Source organism: Canis lupus, chromosome 1, assembly GCF_011100685.1.
Source record: "Canis lupus familiaris isolate Mischka breed German Shepherd chromosome 1, alternate assembly UU_Cfam_GSD_1.0, whole genome shotgun sequence".
NCBI lineage: Eukaryota > Metazoa > Chordata > Mammalia > Carnivora > Canidae > Canis > Canis lupus.
This window is the reverse complement of record NC_049222.1, coordinates 119,156,256-119,167,006: the sequence shown is the minus strand read 5'-3', so window position 1 is coordinate 119,167,006 and position 10,751 is coordinate 119,156,256. Positions and strand designations below refer to the sequence as shown.

Sequence of the window (10,751 nt, the reverse complement as noted above, 5' to 3'; positions counted from 1 at the left end):
AGGCAGCACACCCTTTAAAGACACTCCCGCTTCTGCGATCGGATCCATGGTCGGGTGCAGCCGGAATATTATTTGCATTTTTAAAAAATCTTCGGTAAAGACCCACGATTCACCTAAAACCCCTTTGCAATCCTAATAAGTGGGCTCTCTATTACAAAAGAATGTTCTCGATCAGAATTACCTGCCGTGCCCTGTGTCTTCCTGAGCAGGCGGGGCCTGAGGGAGGCTGGGGAGAAGTTTCTGGTCAAACAGCCTCCTCGGAGGCCTGGATTTCAGAGGCGTCCCACCCTCTGTGCCGGCGATCAACAAACCGCCGGACCAGACTCCGACAGCTCAAACGAAGCAGCTGTGTTTCTCACCCAACACCCTCTTTCGCCAGATGAAGGACACTGATTCATGGAGAGGAGACACACATTCCAGGCCATTTTCTCATACACCGACAAGAAGTAAATTAGGAAATCATGTAAGTACAATACACGAGCCATGCCTTCCTATTGATCACATGTAATTTACATCCTCCAAAGATGTGAGTTCTTGTATTCTCACTCCACAAGGAAAAATCTCAATGATTTATTCATTTCAAATGAAAAATAGAAGGTAGATGAGAAGAATGACTTCACAGACGCATCGTTCTCGGGGCACTGGTGCGAGGCTCGGCGCGCACTGCCCGAAGGGCTCCGTGTGCAAGTCCCTCTAATTAACAAGGTGAACCAGGCGGCAGCTCTCTAATTAGTGAGCATGACAAGCCGGCGGAAAGAGGCAGGCAGACTGGTACACATAGCTGCCCAACAAAGACACAGCACCTTCCAAGGGGGAAAAAAATGCAGATTTCTGCTAAATAACTATTAAAAGTAAGACGGTTGGGGGCGGGGGGAGGAGGGTGGGAAGCACACCTCATTTTAATTCTCACGTTTCGTGCGGACTCCTGGCGCATTCTCGGGCACAGCCAGCTCCTTGGCAAGGCAGGCTTTCCCTCAGCAATTTGTGCAACCTTTCCAGGCAAAGCGGGCGTTTTGGCTTGAAATAAGAATCAACATCTTCGTTTGGGATTTATGATCCATTTGTGTGTGTTTTAGCCCAGGAGGTAGTACCTGCCACTTCTCATTCCTAATTCTTCCAAAAATTGGAGATGGCTGATGGGAAACCGTCTCCGGAGACGTCCTCAGAGCTGCTCAGTCCCACAGGACGTGCAGCAAGGGGCCCCCAAAGGGCAGAGACACATGGAAGCTCCCGCTCTGCGCAGAGGGGCAGAGGCTGTGCAGGGCCGCACCTGGTTACTGGGCTCGGCCTCAAGGGAGCCCCGGCTGCAGGTGGCACATGAGCCCCTCGCCCTGCCTTTACCTGCCTTTACTTAATGGCCAGGGCTTGTTAGCTAGTCCTTCCAAGCATGCCCAGCAGCTGGGGAGAGGTCTGGAGGGCAGCCGCCGGCTGAGCTTCCCCTTGCATCAGCTGGGCTTCGTGGGGACAGCCTGCAGTCACCCACAGTGTGACTGTGCGTCCGTGGGGACACAGCCATTTACGTTCCCCTCTGAATCGATGGCACCTGGCAGCCTGGTGGGTTTGACCTCGCTGAGGACTGTGATTGAGCTTGCCTTCTTTCTTTCCCAGCAGCACCCATGGTGGCTGGAAAGGCACTTTCTTTAGCTTCAGGGATCAGTTGTTAGCTAGCTGCTGAACACGACCGACTCTGATTTGGAGACCACACTTAGCAGACACCAGCTCTGTGCCAAACCGTGCGGGGCATTTCCTCCGGAGTAGGCCTGGCTGCTACCGTTGTTTTAAAGTCCTGGAAACAGGGGGAAGCCTCTTGCACTGTTGGTGGGAACGCAAACTGGTGCAGCCACTCTGGAGAACAGTGTGGAGGTTCCTCAAAAAGTTAAAAATAGAGCTACCCTATGACCCAGCAATTGCACTGCTGGGGATTTACCCCAAAGATACAGATGCAGTGAAATGCCGGGACACCTGCACCCCTATGTTCACAGCAGCAATGTCCACAATAGCCAAACTGTGGAAGGAGCCTCGATGTCCTTCGACAGATGGATGGATAAAGACGATGTGGTCTATATACACACTGGAATATTAGCCATCAGAAAGGATGAATACCCACCATTTGCTTTGACGTGGAAGGAACTGGAGGGTATTATGCTGAGTGAACTAACTCAATCAGAGAATGACAATCATCATATGGTTTCACTCATACGGAGAATATAAGAAATAGTGAAAGGGATTCTAAGGGAAAGGAGGGGAACTGAGTGGGAAAAATTAGAGAGGGAGACAACTCTCCCTAAAATGAACAAAAGGTTGCGGAAGGGAAGGTGGGCAGGGGGACAGGGTAACCGGGTGATGGGCACTGAGGAGGGCACGTGATGGGATGAGCACTGGGTGTTATATGTTGGCAAATCGAACTCCAACAAAAACAAATGAAAAAAATTAAAAAATAAAAAATAAAGTTCTGGAAACAGGGCATTAGGGGGTGGAAAAGTGTGCCATGGGTCCTTCAGAAAATGCCTCTGGAAGCGGACAGTGAACTCTGGGTTTACACCCCAACCTGCACTTCTCTCCCCTCTCCTTCCTCAGACTCATCGACTGGCAAACCAAAAGATGTCCCTTCACGAAACTCCCTGCATTTCTTAAGCAAAGACCACACACAAGGGTAAATTCTAAGACCCGTGAGCCATCCCACAGTTCTTTGCAATGGACAGTCGATCTGCCCCTCTCTAGAGGGAAATAAGAAGGATGGGTTTAGAAACGTGGGGACCCTCGGAAGGGCAGCCCTCCCTTCTCCACACCATCACTTGCCCTGAAAGACCGAAGCTAAAAAAATAAATAAATAAATAAAAAAAAAAAAAAAAAAAAAAAAGACCGAAGCTTGCGAAAGATTATTTCAGGGCAGACATATGTGAAAAAGATCTGTGTAGCAGTCAGGAGAAAGGGGGCCAGGCAAAAGAAGGCAAAGGGACACCAGGGCCGACTGGGGAGACACACCTGTTCCCCTCCCAGTTTACCTGTGGGAGGCAGCTGTGGGCCACAGCAGCTCCCGGTTTAACCTTTCTGCAGGCTTCTCTCTGCATCCAAACACTCTTCCACATGCTCTCTCTTTCCTGCTGCAACTCTTCGTTCACGATCAGGTTTAGCTATGTAGCCTCTCATCCTCAGCACTGAAGAGTTTCTGGCACAGACCGGCCCACGAGGACAACGGTGGCCGCGGGGACAGTCAGGCCAGCATTTCTCCCTGGCCCTCCCATGCTTCCCCACCAGCTCCCCCCATAGAGGCCATCATAGGCCACCTCCCGGGGCCCCCTCTTCCACAAAGCTTTCCTGATCACCCTCATCACCAACTCTGAATCCCGTGGGGGATCCAATGGCACCTCCTTGACACTTGTCATATTTAGCTTCACACAATATTGCCATCCATGCAGCAGAACAAAATTATCCTTTCAGCCAAGTGAGACCTGGGCTCAAACTCTGCCTCTATCAACTTCCGGCCACAACGCTTTATTGATGTTTACATCCATAAGTGTCTGTTTCCTCAGCTGGAAAAAGTCAAAATAACCCTCCTACCTTGCAGAGGATGAAATGAGGGAAAGCGAGGAACTGGCTTCATGTGGTATCTGGCATCGAGTGGGTGCTAGGGAGAAATGTAACAAAAATTCTTTTCCGTTTGGGGACAGTCTGGTATAATTTTTTTAAAAAATGATGTGATTTAGGCTTCACTTATGTCTGGTACCAGCCCCAAGCAGTCACAGACTAGCTAGGTGACCTCGTGAGGAACACTAAGCCCCTCTGAGCCTCGGTTTGCTCCATAACAGGGGGCTGACCATACCTGGCTCACGGGTGTGGTTTAATGAAATAATGGGTGCCGGGGCTCCCAGCACAAGGGTCACCTGATACACATTAGTCAGAAGCAAGAATTTCATCTCCTTCATCTGCATGAGCCCAAACCCGAGGAAGAATCTGAACACGAATGCTGTTCTCAATCAACGAACATTTATGGAAGGAATGAGAGGCCCAAAAGCGTGATAGATATGTGTTCCTTTTATAATTTGTTTTCTTTATGGCTTTGGACAAGAGGCCTTTCCCGGGTCCCAGCATTTTCAATCTACAAAATGGGAGGAAATGTGCCAACCTCATTGGGTTGCTTCCAGAATTAATCCTTTAAAAAAAATATAAGTATAGGGGGGCGGAAAGCATGCCGAATTATGAAATAAGAAGTATTTCAGAAATTCAGGTACTTATTTCAACTGGAGCAATAATTATAGATTAAAATTATATATGATGTTTATCATAAGCCATGTTTTTTACTTGGTCAAAATTTATTGGTAAGTTTTTTGCTTGATCCCAAATGTATCTGCCTTCTTAACCTGCGGAGGCCAGCCACCTGAGGGAAACCACGATAGCTGTTTTTACATCAAACGTGCAAATTTTAACATTTCATTTTAAAAAATTACAACTTTTGCACAAGTAGTTTTAAGTGTCTGTTAAGTTAATATGCAGTTAAAAAGTAAAATTCCAAAGTAAATTTTTAGGGACTGCAAAGCATTGGAATAAACAGACTAAGCTGACTTATGTTTGAGGCAGAATGGTAAAGACGCATTAAGCAGATTATAATTTGTCTTTACAACTGTCTTTTCATGCGAATGCCTTCTATATGCATAGCCCATAATAATTATTTTACCTGAAAAGAACTTAGAAATGAAAACCACAAATAATATTTGTTTGGCCCCTGTAGGACACCTGTCCCTGCTGGTAGAAATTCCCTGCGGGGGGAGCCTGCTTCTCCCTCTGCCTGTGTCTCTGCCTCTCTCTCTGTCTCTCATGAATAAATAAATAAGTCTTTAAAAAAAAAAAAAAAGAAATTCCCTGCAGCCAGAGGTCCTCCTAGGGCCACACCAACCGTGCCCATGGGTAGTTCATATTCCCAGGGCATTGCTTTTCCAGCAACAAGTAGCATAAGGGATGGGTACCAAATAGGGACTCTTCGTGAACAGCCTTAATTCTGAGCTCCCTGGTGAAAAGCCTAGCACAGGTTATATTAGTTTCCCAGGGCTGCTGTAAAAAAGTTCCATCACCTGGGTGGCTCAAACAACAGAAATTTATAGTCTCCCAGTTCTGAGGCTAGAAGTTCTAAATCGAGGTGTTGGCAGGATTGGTTCCTTGGGAGGGCTCTCAGCCTGTCTCGCATGTCCCTCCTAGATTTGGTAGTCTCAGCCGTTCCTTGGCTTAGAGGTGGTGTTCTCTCTGTACCTTCACATCTGTGAAGCCCAAACCCCCCCCCCATTTATAAAGATGCCAAATTGTATTAGGGGCCACCCTAATGACTTTGTCTTAACTTGGTCATCTGCAAAGACCCTATTTCCAAGTAGGGTCAACATTCACAGGTACTGGGGTTGAAGACTTCAACATCTATTTGGGATGTAGGGAAAACTGTCAAGGGACACCTGGGTGTCTTCATGGTTGAGCGTCTGCCTTTGGCTCAGGTAGTGATCCCAGAATCCTGGAATCGAGTCCTGCATCTGGATCCCCAGAGGGAGCCTGCTTCTCCCTGTGTCTCTGCCTCTCTCTGTGTGTCTCTCATGAATAAGTAAATAAAATCTAAAAAAAAAAAAAACTGTCAAGAGTTACTGGTTTTGAAGTCAAGTTTCCAAGGCTGAGGCTAGGCAGGGAGCTGATGTGTGTGGCTGGAGGCCCGTTGCCAGACCTCCCGGGAGGCAGCTGGCAGAAATGCCACGCGCCTGGTCTGCCCATTGGGCCTGCAGTCTTGGAAACTGGGTGTGGCTGGTCTGTGGAGAGCATGTCGCTCTCTCAGGGGCTGGGTTCCATGAGGCAAGCTCTCAGGACCACTGGGAAAGAATCGGAGCACCCATTTATTGACAGAGACCGCTCACAGGGAGAATGAGACCATGATGCTGGGGTCTACGTGACACACACATTGTCCTTCCTCCGGCAGACACACAGCTGTGGGGAGAGTGTGGATTCACGTGCTTCAGGACAACCTGGTCTGGTCCCCATCCCCACAGCAGGTTTAGCCCTGCCCAGAGGATGAGGTGCCTACAGGGGTCTCTCATGGTCAATCCCTGCCAACCTTGAGTGGACCAGACATGCTTGGAAGACACACGTCTCTTGAGATCTTCCTGGGAACCCTCCCTATTCACAGGCTGGCTCTGAAGAACTCAGCTTTAGTTCAATTCCTGTAGATTTCACCATTTCGCTCTGAGGTCATTCGGGTCATCATTTCCAGGTTCTTGAGGTACCTCACTACGGTCCCCAACTACATGCCCACAGCCCTTCTGAGAACACACTTGCCTTAATTCTCTCTTTGAAAAAATAAATAAATAAAACCACGGCACCTGGCCGGCAACTCTTGATCCTGGGGCCATGGGTTTGAACCCCACGTTGGATGTAGAGATTACTTTAAATATATAAATAAATGTAAACAGCCTACTTTTTATAAACAAACAAATAAATAAAACCCAACCTTCTGACTGTGGCATCCTATTCAGTGCCCCTCCTGGACAGTCTCTTTTGTTCCTCACAAATAGAGGCCACCCAGACAAGCTCCACCAGACCCACATGGCTGGCTCTGAGAAGTGCTGGCAGTGTGCATGAATAGCCAGGAGGAATGGGTAGTACTGTAAGATTTCTCTTTTTTGGACTGGCACATTTATAGCTCCTGAAAAAAGGTCTGCAACTAGATCATTCCTCTTACGCTATGTGGAAGGTTCAAATAGATCACTGATGCCAATTATACTTCAGTGAAGCTGGAAAAAAATAAAGATAACTAGAGATATTTTTAAAAGGTCACTGATTTTTTCAAATGACAAGACAACTATACACACAATTTTTTTAAAAGTTTTATTCCAAGATCAGTAACACATGCCTATTAATATGTAATCATTTAGGGGTAAACAAGTTTTAGCAATATGGATCATACTCCGACTTAGAAACCACTTTAAAATCAACATTCAAGATGAGGAGTTGAGATCATGGAAATAAATAACTAAATAACTTACTAAACAAGAGGTGATCCCTTTAATCTAGTCCCCCTTTGATCCACATCTAAGAGTGAATATCTCGATCTTTCCTGTCTTGTTGAATACAATTAGCACCTGATCCCTGCTTTTTAAGTTCAGACTCATTTCCCACTTATATCTCTGACACCTCCCTACAGCCTACGTGACTTCTCTGACACATTTGCCAGATATTGGGGCTCTGTGAGGAACAGAAATTTCTTACTCTTACAATTTGGGGATGTTAATAGACTTTTGAGAGGCTTGACATGTAGATAGAATCTCTGGCAAAATAAAAATAGAGTGGAAAAAGTCATTAAAATAGAATTATCACTAGTTTTAAAAATAGGAATATCTCAAAGAAGATTCCCCCAGATACCGGTATATTTAAAGATTTTTTTTTTTAAAGTGTGGCTGTGATTCTGTGATGTTTGTATATAACAGCAGAAGCTGCACAGCAGATAGATCCCCTTTAACCTGCCCCACAGAAATGGTAAATTCTATGACCAAGACAAAGGATGCAAAGCTAAGAAGACACCATTAGAACTAAGAATCTGTATGATCTCACCTGTGAAGAGGCCGACAGAGGACTCCTGAAATACCAAACAGAAAGGCATAGAAGTTAAGAGCATGGAGCTTCTGAGTCACAAAGCCCTTGATTTGGATCCTAGCTTCCCTCCTTTCCCCTCATTACTGCTCCCTAATTACTGTCAACTTCAGTTTTCTCATCTGCAGAATGGGACCCATTACAATGTTGTTAAAACAACTCAAGAACACAATGCCTCCAGAGTGCTTAGTACAGTGCCTGGCACATGGTAAAATGCTCTAAATTCTTAGCCCAGCCAATGGCCCTACCCATCAGCAGAGCCAAGCTGGTGACCCAATCTTCCCAGGGAGCTCAGCAGGCCAAGTTCTGCCTGGTTAGGTCCCTGACCAACAGGTATTACCAGCCATAGAGCCTGTTCTGCAGCCTTGTCCTGGCAGGGAAGCAGATCTGAAGCCCTATCTACTGTTGAATATAGTCCCCCCCTCTAGCCTAGCCTGGTGGTGGCCTGGTGGAACACGGGGTGGCTACTTTGCCCGTCCTAGAGTCCACTTACAGTAGCACCTCAGTAGAGCAGCACCCAGCGAGAAATTCCATCCACATGCAGCGCCAAGCCAATGGCCCTCTCCGACTAGAAACCCACTGGGCAGTTCTGCCCAATTCAGGTCCCCGACCAGAGGGCCATGCCAACCTTTGAGCCTGTTCTGCTACTTACCCAGGCAGAGAAGCAGGTTCATGACCCTACCTACTGCTGAGTATAACTCTCATTCCCACCTGACCAGGAAGCTTAACCAGGACACCCAGGAGACTATGTGGCCCATCTTACAGCCCAGCTTGTGGTGGCACCCAAATAGACAGCTCAGCCAGTGGCACTGCCTGGTGAGGGAGCTCAGTGGACAGTTCTTCTGATTTGGGTCACAAGCCATGGAGTCTGCTCTAAACCCTGCCTGTCTAGGAATCAAATCTGAAGCCCCTCCTGTGCCTGACTGGAGCCTCCAGCCCTATCCAACTAGGAAAACTAAACATAACACCTGGGAAAATGCATAGCCCATCCTGCAGCCCCACTTACAAAGGCACCTAAGCTGAGAGCCTCGCCGGTGGCCCTGAACATCTGCAGAGCCAAGCCAGTGGCCTCATCTGGCTAGGGAACTTTGTGGGCAGTTTCTTCCAGTTTGGGTCCCTAGCCATCAAGCTTTAATGGCTATGAAGCCCATTCTGTGGCCACATCTGGACCAGAAAATAAGTATGCAGCCATGCCCAACTGCTGAATGCAGTATTCAGTCCCACCTGACCAGGAAGCTTGACCAGAGAATGTGGGCATCCTGTAGCTACACCTAGACAAGGAACCAAGCCAGCAGTCCTATTTCATCTGCTCCCAAACAGGAGCATCCCCCGACCTTAGAGCTTAGGCAGTGGTGTCACCCAAATAAAGACCCCTAATAGCAAGTCCCACCTGACCAAGGATGCTACCACTTGACTCATCCAGAACCCAAAACTAACCTGACTAGGGAAGGACTATCTGCCAAAGCAAACCTATAAAGTCTGGAAGAGGAGACAGCTTACTCAAATGTGCAGATAACAATTCAAGGAATCAAGAATCAGGAAAATATGAAATGATCAAAGAGAAACTAATAATGCTCCAGTAACTTACCCTAGAGAAATGGATATCTATAAACTGTCTGATAAAGAATCCAGTATGATCTTCTTAAAGAAGTTTAGTGAACTACAAAAACATACAAACAACTGAGAATTAAGAAAACAGTGAACAAATGAGAAAATATAAACAAAATGAGAAGTGCAACAAAGAAATAGAACCCCCCCCCAAATTCCAAACAATAATCCCATACTATGACTGCACTAAAGAATTCAATATCAAACCTGACCAAGCAGAAGAAGCAGTAAGCAAGAAAACAGATTCATTTGAAAGCATCTAGTCAGAGAAGAAAAAAGACAAAGCATGAAGAGTGAGGAAAGCCACTGTGGGACTAGCCACTATATCCTGTGGGACTAATGGAATATTACCATCAAAAGAAACAATATACATGTTATGGAAATCACAGAAGGACAGAAGAAAGAGAAAGGGACAGAAAGTATACTTAAGGCAATAATGGCTGAAAAACTCCCAAACTTGGAGAAATAAATGTAAATCTGGATTATAAGGCCCAAAGGACCCCAAATAGGCTGAATTTGAAAAGAATGACACCAAAATACATTATAATCAAATTGTCAACAAAGATGAAGAGACAATCTTGAAAGCAGCAAGAGAAAAGCAGCTCATACAAGGCATACGAGGGAACCCCCATAAGATTGTGGGCAGATTTATCAACAGAAACTTTGCAGGTCAGGAGAGAGTGGGATAATATATTCAAAACATTGAAAGAAAAAAGAAACCTGTCAACCAAGAATACTACCCTAGCAAAACTGTCCTTTGGAAACAAAGGACAGAAAAACTTCCTTGAACAAACAAAAGCTGAAGGAGTTCATCACCGCAACACCTGCTAAATGACCTTCTTCAAGTGGTAATAAAAGGGTGCTGATTAATGTCATTAACATATGAATGTATGTAAAAAACTCACTGGCAATGGCAAATATGCAGCCAAAGGCAGGTTCTTTAATATTGTACTGATGATGCATAATTCACTTACAACTCTAGTTTAAAGATTTTTATTTATTTATTTCAGAGAGGAGAGAGAGTGCACGAGCATGAGCAGGGGGAGGGGAAGAGGGAGAAGCAGACTCCTTGCTGAGCAGAGAGCCCAGTGCAAGGCTTGTTCTGAGGACCTGAGCCAAAGGCAGATGTTTAACTTACTGATCCATCCAGGTGCCCCACAACTCCAGTTTAAAAGTTAAAAACCAGACTCTTAATTGTAAAGAACAAACCAGTGGTTGCCAGAGGGGAGGTCAGTAGGTGAATAGGTGAAATAGGTGAAGGGAATTAAGAGTGCACTTATCAAGATGAGCACTGAGTAATATATAGAATTGTTGAATCATTATATCTTACATTTGAAACTAATATAACAAATGTTAATCATACTTGAATTTTTTAAAAGTCAAAAACTAAATTTACTAAAAATAACCATAACTACAATAATTTGTTATAGGATACATAATATCAAAACATATGTAAATTGTAACATCAATAACCTAAATGAGAGAGGGGAGAAGTAAATGTTTAAAGTTTATGTATACTATTGAAGTTG

General features: G+C 45.6%; 1 long non-coding RNA gene across 1 annotated transcript in view; it reads right to left on the bottom strand.

The window, feature by feature from the left end:
• Positions 1–6,865: 6,865 nt before the first annotated feature.
• Positions 6,866–10,751, bottom strand: part of LOC111098296 — a 56,138-nt gene continuing 52,252 nt past the window's right edge. The window contains exon 4 of the long non-coding RNA XR_005354784.1: positions 6,866–7,600. This is a non-coding gene — a long non-coding RNA (uncharacterized LOC111098296). The remainder of the gene's footprint in view (positions 7,601–10,751) is intronic.